Genomic DNA, 9354 nt, shown 5'->3' with positions numbered 1-9354 from the left:
TCTGCACTACTCTAACCCTGGAAACCTCAATCTGCCACTCTTACAACGGACATTTCTGATCCCCAGCCCCATGGGCACCCCTACAATTAACAAATACCACTATAATATATAATAATAATAATAATATATGCCATTTAGCAGACGCTTTTATCCAAAGCGACTTACAGTCATGTGTGCATACATTCTACGTATGGGTGGTCCCGGGGATCGAACCCACTACCCTGGCGTTACAAGCACCATGCTCTACCAACTGAGCTACAGAAGGACCACTATTTTCCCCCTTCTGCACATTTCTCACACCTAGGAACCTCCCTCTTACACACTGCTGCAACATGCCCATAAGCTTGACACCTATAATAACTTAAAGTATTTGGCACAAAGCTCATACGGGATAATTTATTATCCTAACAGCACTTTGTTAGGCAGTGTCAACATCAAAACGCAAAAGGACAGACAACAACTCTTCCGTTTTCCACCATAATTTGCAAATAAATTCATTAAAAATCCTACAATGTGATTTTCTGTTTTTTTTTCTTCTCATTTTGTCTGTCATAGTTGAAGTGTACCTATAATGAAAATGACAGGCCTCTCATCTTTTTAAGTGGGAGAACTTGCACAATTGGTGGCTGAGTAAATACTTTTTTGCCCCACTGTACATATCCCAACCAGAAGCAATGAATTACAGGCAAAATCGCACCAAGCTAAAGGCTAGAGCTGCTGCTTTCAAGGAGGGACACTAATACGGACACTTATAAGAAATCTCGCTATGCAAACTATTACAGACTACAAAGGGAAACCCATCTGCAAGCTGCTTTTATGCTCGCGTCAAAGCCTACCATCAGTAACACACTACGCCGCCAGGGACTCAAATCCTGCAGTGCCAGACGTGTCCCCCTGCTTAAGCCAGTACATGTCCAGGCCCGTCTCAAGTTTGCTAGAGAGCATTTGGATGATCCCGAAGAAGATTGGGAGAATGTCATATGGTCAGATGAAACCAAAATATAACTTTTTGGTAAAAACTCAACTCATCGTGTTTGGAGGACAAAGAAAGCTGAGTTGCATCCAAAGAGCACCATACCTACTGTGAAGCATGGGGGTGGAAACATCATGCTTTGAGGCTGTCTTTCTGCAAAGGGACCAGGACGACTGATCCGTGTAAAGGAAAGAATGAATGGGGCCATGTATCGTGAGATTTTGAGTGAAAATCTCCTTCCATCAGCAAGGTTATTGAAGATCAAACGTGGCTGGGTCTTTCAGCATGACAATGATCCCAAACACACCGTCCGGGCAACGAAGGAGTGGCTTCGTAAGAAGCATTTCAAGGTCCTGGAGTGGCCTAGCCAGTCTCCAGATCTCAACCCCATAGAAAATCTTTGGAGGGAGTTGAAAGTCTGTGTTGCCCAGCAACAGCCCCAAAACATCACTGCTCTAGAGGAGATCTGCATGGAGGAATGGGCCAAAATACCAGCAACAGTGTGTGAAAACCTTGTGAAGACTTACAGAAAACATTTGACCTCTGTCATTGCCAACAAAAGGTATATAACAAAGTATTGAGAGAAACTTTTGTTATTGACCAAATACTTATTTTCCACCATAATTTGCAAATAAATTCATTAAAAATCCTACAATGTGATTTTCTGGATTTTTTTTCTCATTTTGTCTGTCATAGTTGAAGTGTACCTATGATGAAAATGACAGGCATCTCTCATCTTTTTAAGTGGGAGAACTTGCACAATTGGTGGCTGACTAAAAACTTTTTTGCCCCACTGTACATATCCCAACCAGAAGCAATGAATTACAGGCAAAATCGCACCAAGCTAAAGGCTAGAGCTGCTGCTTTCAAGGAGGGACACTAATACGGACACTTATAAGAAATCTCGCTATGCAAACTATTACAGACTACAAAGGGAAACCCATCTGCGAGCTGCTTTTATGCTTGCTTCGAGGCAAGCAACACTGAAGCATAGATGACAGCACCAACTGTTCCGGATGACTATGTAATCACACTCTCCGTAGCCGATGTGAGCAAGACCATTAAACAGGTCAACATTCACAAGGCCAGAAGGATTATCACTATGTGTACTCAGAGCATGTGCAGACCAACTGGCAAGTGTCTTTGCTGACATTTTCAATCCCTGACCGAGTCTGTACTACCTACCTGTTTCAAGCAGACCACCATAGTCCCTGTGCCCAAGAAAGCGAATGTAACCTGCCTAAATAACTACCTCCCCGTAGGCATGAAGTGTTTTGAAAGGCTAGACAAGGCTCACATCAACACCATCATCCCGGAAACCCTAGACCTACTCCAATATGTATACCGCACCAATAGATCCACAGATGACACAATCTCAATCGCACTCTACACTGTTCTTTCCCACCTGGACAAAAGGAACACCTATGTGACAATGCTGTTCTTTGACTACAGCTCAGCGTTCAACACCATAGTGCCCACAAAGCTCATCACTAAGCTAAGGACCCTGGGACTAAACACCTCCCTCTGCAACTGGATCCTGGACTTCCTTACGGGACTCCCCCAGGTGGTAAGGGTAGGCAACAACACATCTGCCACGCTGATCCTCAACACGGGGGTGCCTCCTCAGGCCTACAACAATGATGAGACAGCCTTTAGGGAGGAGGTCAGAGACCTGGCTGTGTGGTGCCAGGACAACAACCTCTCCCTCAACGTGAGTAAGACAAAGGAGATGATCATGGACTACAGGAAAAGGAAGGCCGAACAATGCCTTCATTCACATCGACGGGGCTGTAGTGGAGCGGTCGAGAGTTTCAAGTTCCTTAGTGTCGACATCATCAACAAACTATCATGGTCCAAACTCACCAAGAATGTTGTGAAGATAGTACGACAACACCTTTTCTCCCTCAGGAGACTGAAAAGATTTGGCATGGGTCCCCAGATGCTCAAAAAGTTCATCAGCGGCCTCCCGGGTGGCGCAGTGGTTAAGGGCGTTGTACTGCAGTGTCAGCTGTGCCAATAGAGACTCTGGGTTTGCACCCAGGCTCTGTCGTAACCGGCCGCGACCAGGAGGTCCGTGGGGCGACGAACAATTGGCCTAGCATTGCCCGGGTTAGAGAGGGGTTGGCCGGTAGGGATATCCTTGTCTCATCGTGCACCAGCGACTCCTGTGGAGGGCCGGGTGCAGTGCGCATTAACCAAGGTTGCCAGGTGCACAGTGTTTCTTCCGACACATTGATGCAGCTGGCTTCCGGGTTGGATGCGCGCTGTGTTAATTAAGAAGCAGTGCGGCTTGGTTGGGTTGTGTATCGGAGAACGCATGACTTTCAACCTTCGTCTCTCCCGAGCACGTACGGGAGTTGTAGCGATGAGACAAGATAGTAGCTACTAAACAATTGGATACCACAAAATTGGGGAGAAAACGGGGTAAAATTTACATTTATTTTTTATTTTTTAAAGTTCATCAGCTGCACCATCGAGAGCATCCTGATATGTTTTATCACCGCCTAGTATGGCACCAGCTGGTCATCCGACCGTTAGGCGCTACAAAGGGTAGTGCGTACTGATCCAAGATGGCGTAGCAGTCAGACGTCTTTGTCCTGTCGTGTCCCTTGTATATATCGTTTTACATCTTTTTCTTTGCACATCTTTTAATATATTTTGCTAAACCTCAACTTCTAAATACTCTCCTGCAACCCGCCTCACCCAATGTGGCGTGGATCTGCTTTTTTCCCAAAAGTATTTATATTTACTTTGGATCTGGAATCCGTCAACTGAAGCTAACCAGCTAACTACCAGCTATCAGTCAGCAAACTGAACATTTTCATCTGGATCTTCACAACTAGCTAACCGCAATCCCGGATGACTACTCCTGGCTAGCGTTTCCATCCCAGAGCAAGCACCGATTAGCTTGAAGCTAGCTCGGCCAGGGCTCCTGTCATACCACCAAAGCATATTCCTGGGCTACAATATCCGGAACCCTTCTATAGCTGGTATGGGGCACGGAACCCGGCAGATCCCCTACGACTGGAATACCGACATAATCTGCTCGAGGACACCAACAGGCCCCTCAGGCGTGACGCCCGCTGAAGACCCATTCTGCTAACCAGCTAGGCCTGCTAGCTACCTAGAGCTACTTGGAACCCTACTAATTCCACGACTTGTCTATCGACGTCACCGCACGAAGAGGCAAAAACAGACTTACCCCCATTGCGACGTCCCCCAAAGGCTAACTTGCTTGCCCCTGCTATCTGCTTGCGAACCCGGTCTGCTAACTGCTAGCTTGCCGGCCCCGGTCTGCTAACTGCTAGCTTGCCTGCCCGGTCTGCTAACTGCTAGCCCCTGCTAACTGCTTGCTAAATTTATTTTACTCACTGCTTTAGCACACTCTGCCAACCCAGATGTCTTAGCCGTGTTTGAATCCTGGCTTAGGAAAACCACCAAAAACCCTGAAATCTCCATCGCTAACTATAACGTTTTCCGCCAAGATAGAACTCCCAAAGGGGGAGGTGTTGCAATCTACTGCAAAGATAGTAATTCAGAACTCTACAGGCTATCTAAGTCTGTACCCAAACAATTTGAGCTTCTACTTCTAAAAATGAACCTGTCCAGAAGCAAGTCTCTCACTGATGCCGCTTGCTATCGACCTCCCTCTGCCCCCAGCTGTGCCCTCGATACCATATGTGAATTGATTGCCCCCCATCTATCCTCTGAGCTTGTGCTACTAGGTGACCTAAACTGGGACATGCTTAACACCCCAGCCAACCTACAATATAAGCTTGATGCCCTCAATCTCACACAAATGATCAATGAACCTACCAGGCACAACACCAAATCAGTAAACACGGGCACCCTCATAGATGTCATCCTTACTAACTCGCCCTCCAAATACACCTCTGCTGTTTTCAATCAAGATCTCAGGGATTACTGCCTCATTGCCTGCATCCGTAATCGGTCTGCGACCAAACGACCACCCCTCATCACTGTCAAACGCTCCCTGAAACACTTCTGCGAGCAGGCCTTTCTAATTGCCCTGGCCAGGGTATCCTGGAATGACATTGACCTCATCCCGTCAGTAGATGATGCCTGGCTATTCTTTAAAAGTGCCTTCCTCACGAACTTAAATAAGCATGCCCCTCTCAAAAAAAATAGAACTAGGAATAGATATAGTCCTTGGTTCACTCCAGACCTGGCTGCCCTTGACCAGCACAAAAACATCCTGTGGCGTTCTGCATTAGCATCGAATAGCCCCCGTGATATGCAACTTCTCGGGGAAGTTAGGAACAAATATACACAGGCAGTTAGAAAAGCTAAGGCAAGCTTTTTCAAACAGAAATTTGTATCCTGTAGTACTAACTCAAAAAAGTTTTGGGACACTGTAAAGTTCATGGAGAATAAGAGCACCTCCTCCCAGCTGCCCACTGCTCTGAGGCTAGGAAACACTGTCTCCACCGATAAATCTACTGTAATTGAGAATTTCAATAAGCATTTCTCTACGGCTGGCCATGCTTTCCACATGGCTACCCCTACCCCGGTCAACTGCCCGGCACCCTCCACAGCAACCCGCCAAAGCCCCCACCATTTCTCCTTTACCCAAATCCAGATAGCTGATGTTCTGAAAGAGCTGCAAAATCTGGACCCCTACAAATCAGCTGGGCTAGACAATCTGGCCCCTCTCTTTCTAAAATTATCTGCCAAAATTGTTGCAACCCCTATTACTAGCCTGTTCAACCTCTCTTTCGTGTCGTCTGAGATTCCCAAAGATTGGAAAGCTGCCGCGGTAATGCCCCTCTTCAAAGAGGGTGACACTCTAGACCCAAACTGCTACAGTCCTATATCTATCCTACCCTGTCTTTCTAAGGTCTTCGAAAGCCAAGTTAACAAACAGATTACTGACCATTTCAAATCCCACCATACCTTCTTCGCTATGCAATCTGGTTTCAGAGCTGGTCATGGGTGCACATCAGCCACGCTCAAGGTTCTAAACGACATCATAACCACCATCGATAAGAGACATTACTGTACAGCCGTATTCATCGACCTGGCCAAGGCTTTCGACTCTGTCAATCACAACATTCTTATTGGCAGACTCGACAGCCTTGGTTTATCAAATGATTGCTCGACTGGTGTAGTGGAAATTTCCTGTATTAGAGAGCAAACCACACACAAGACAGAGTTATCATAAAGTCCATCTTTATTTATATGAGCTCCGTCACAACCCTGTGACTCTCAGATCAATTCAGTGTCTATAAATTAATTATCTGAGAGTGCTTACACATTGCAACTGAGATCCATTATAGCAAAGACACACATAGCCAGACAGCATTGGCTATAAATTATCATTCAGCTTTGGTCTCCTAAACTATGTTCTTATCTCGCTCTTGGTACCACTCAGAACCAAAAACACTACCTCTTCCAATGGCATATATTAAATACACCCCCTCCTGGACACGATCACAGAGAGACAGTAACTGGCACACAGACATTGTGGAGCCAAGAGATAATTGGTTCCCCCTCAATCATCCATTCACATGGTTTAAAAGATACATTTATGACTCATTCACAGATAAGACTAACCAGACCTCTCCCCTCTCTGGGCCCAAGTAACTTTTTCCACATAAGCATGCTATAAAATGAATAAAACATCTTATTTATAAATGTTACCTAAAGAATTCTGATTCTGCCACGACACTGGTTTACCAACTACTTCTCTGATAGAGTTCAGTGTGTCAAATCAGAGGACCCGTTGTCCGGACCTCTGACAGTCTCTATGGGTGTGCCACAGGGTTCAATTCTCGGGCCAACTCTCTTTTCTGTATATATCAATGATGTTGCTCTTGCTGCTGGTGATTCTCTGATCCACCTCTACGCAGACGACACCATTCTGTATACATCTGGCCCCTCCTTGGACACTGTGTTAACTAACCTCCAGACGAGCTTCAATGCCATACAACTCTCCTTCCATGGCCTCCAACTACTCTTAAACGCAAGTAAAATTAAATGCATGCTATTCAATCGATCACTGCCCGCACCTGCTCGCCCGTCCAGCATCACTACTCTGAACGGCTCTGACTTAGAATACGTGGACAACTACAAATACCTGGGTGTCTGGTTAGACTGTAAACTCTCCTTCCAGACTCACATTAAGCTTCTCCAATCCAATATTACATCTAAAATCGGCCTCCTATATCGCAACAATGCATCCTTCACTCATGCTGCCAAACATACCCTCGTAAAACTGACCATCCTACTGATCCTCGACTTCGGTAATGTCATCTATAAAATAGCCTCCAACACTCTACTCAACAAACTGGATGCAGTCTATCACATTGCCATCCATTTTGTCACCAAAGCCCCATACACTACCCACCATTGCGACCTGTACGCTCTCGTTGGTTGGCCCTCGCTTCATACTCGTCACCAAACCCACTGGCTACAGGTTATCTACAAGTCTCTGCTAGGTAAAGCCCCGCCGTATCTCAGCTCACTGGTCACCATAGCAGCACCCACTCGTAGCACGCGATCCAGCAGGTATATCTCACTGGTCACCCCCAAAGCCAATTCGTCCTTTGGTCGTCTTTCCTTCCAGTTCTCTGCTGCCCATGACTGGAACGAATTGCAAAAATCTTTGAAGCTGGAGACTCACATCTCCCTCACTAGCTTTAAGCATCAGCTGTCAGAGCAGCTTACAGATCACTGCACCTGTACATAGCCCATCTGTAAACAGCCCATCTATCTACCTCATCACCATACTGGTATTTATTTATTTTGCTCCTTTGCACCCCAGTATCTCTACTTGCACATTCATCTTCTGCCGATCTACCATTCCAGTGTTTATTTGACATATTGTAATTACTTCGCCACCATGGCCTATTTATTTCCTTAACTTACCTAATTTACACTCACTGTATATAGACTTTTTGTTTTCTTTTGTTCTACTGTATTATTGACTGTATGTTTTGTTTATTCCATGTGTAACTCTGTGTTGTTGTATGTGTCGAATTGCTACGCTTTATTTTGGCCAGGTCGCAGTTGCAAATGAGAACTTGTTCTCAACTAGCCTACCTGGTTAAATAAAGGTAAAATAAATATCCCATTACATCACTGGGGCCAAGCTTCCTGTCATCCAGGACCTACATACTAGGTGGTGTCAGAGGAACACCCAAAAATATCAGACTCCAATCATCCAAGTCATATACTGTTCACTCTGCTACCGCACGGCAAGCGGTACCGGAACGCCAAGTCTAGATCCAAAAGCCTCTTTAACAGCTTCTACCCCCAAGCCATAAGAGTGCTGAACAATTAATCAAATATTTGCATTGACACCCCTGTTTGTTTTTATGTTGCTGCTACTCACTGTTTACAACAGTTGAAGTCTGAAGTTTACATACACTTAGGCTGGAGTCATTAAAACTCGTTTTTCAACTAATTTAATGTTAACAAACTATAGCTTTGGCAAGTCGGTTAGTACATATACTTTGTGCATGACACATGTAATTTTTCCAACAATTGTTTACAGACAGATAATTTCACATATTATTCACTGTATCACAATTCCAGTGGGTCAGAAGTTTACATACACTAAGTTGACTGTGCAATTAAACAGCTTTGAAAATTCCAGAAAATGATGTCATGGCTTTAGAAGCTTCTGATAGGCTAATTGACGTCATTTGAGACAATTGGAGGTGTTCCTGTGGATGTCTTTCAAGGCCTACCTTTAAACTCAGTGCCTCTTTGCTTGACATCATGGGAAAATCAAAAGAAATCAGCCAAGACCTCAAAACATAAATTGTAGACCTCCACAAGTCTGGTTCATCCTTGGGAGCAATTTTCAAATGGCTGAAGGTACCAAGTTCAACTGTACAAACAACAGTACGCAAGTATAAACACCATGGGACCACGCAGCCGTCATACCGCTCAGGAAGGAGACGTCTTCTGTCTCCTAGAGATGAACGTACTTTGGTGAGAAAAGTGCAAATCAATCCCAGAACAACAGCAAAGGACCTTGTGAAGATGCTGGAGGAAACAGGTACAAAAGTATCTATATCCACAGTAAAACGAGTCCTATATCGACATAACCTGAAAGGCCACTCAGCAAGGAAGAAGCCACTGCTCCTAAACCACCATTAAAAAGCCAGACTATGGTTTGCAACTACACATGGGGACAAACATCATACTTTTTGGAGAAATATCCTCTGGTCTGATGAAACAAAAATAGAATTGTTTGGCCATAATGACCATTGTTATGTTTGGAGGAAAAAGGGGGATGCTTACAAGCCGAAGAACACCCTCCCAACCGTGAAGCATGGGGTTGGCAGCATAATGTTGTGGGGGAGCTTTGCTGCAGGAGGGACTGGTGCACTTCATAAAATAGATGGCATCAT

Source organism: Oncorhynchus gorbuscha, linkage group LG21 (genome assembly GCF_021184085.1).
Source record: "Oncorhynchus gorbuscha isolate QuinsamMale2020 ecotype Even-year linkage group LG21, OgorEven_v1.0, whole genome shotgun sequence".
Taxonomy (NCBI): domain Eukaryota; kingdom Metazoa; phylum Chordata; class Actinopteri; order Salmoniformes; family Salmonidae; genus Oncorhynchus; species Oncorhynchus gorbuscha.
This window is presented reverse-complemented; position numbering follows the sequence as displayed.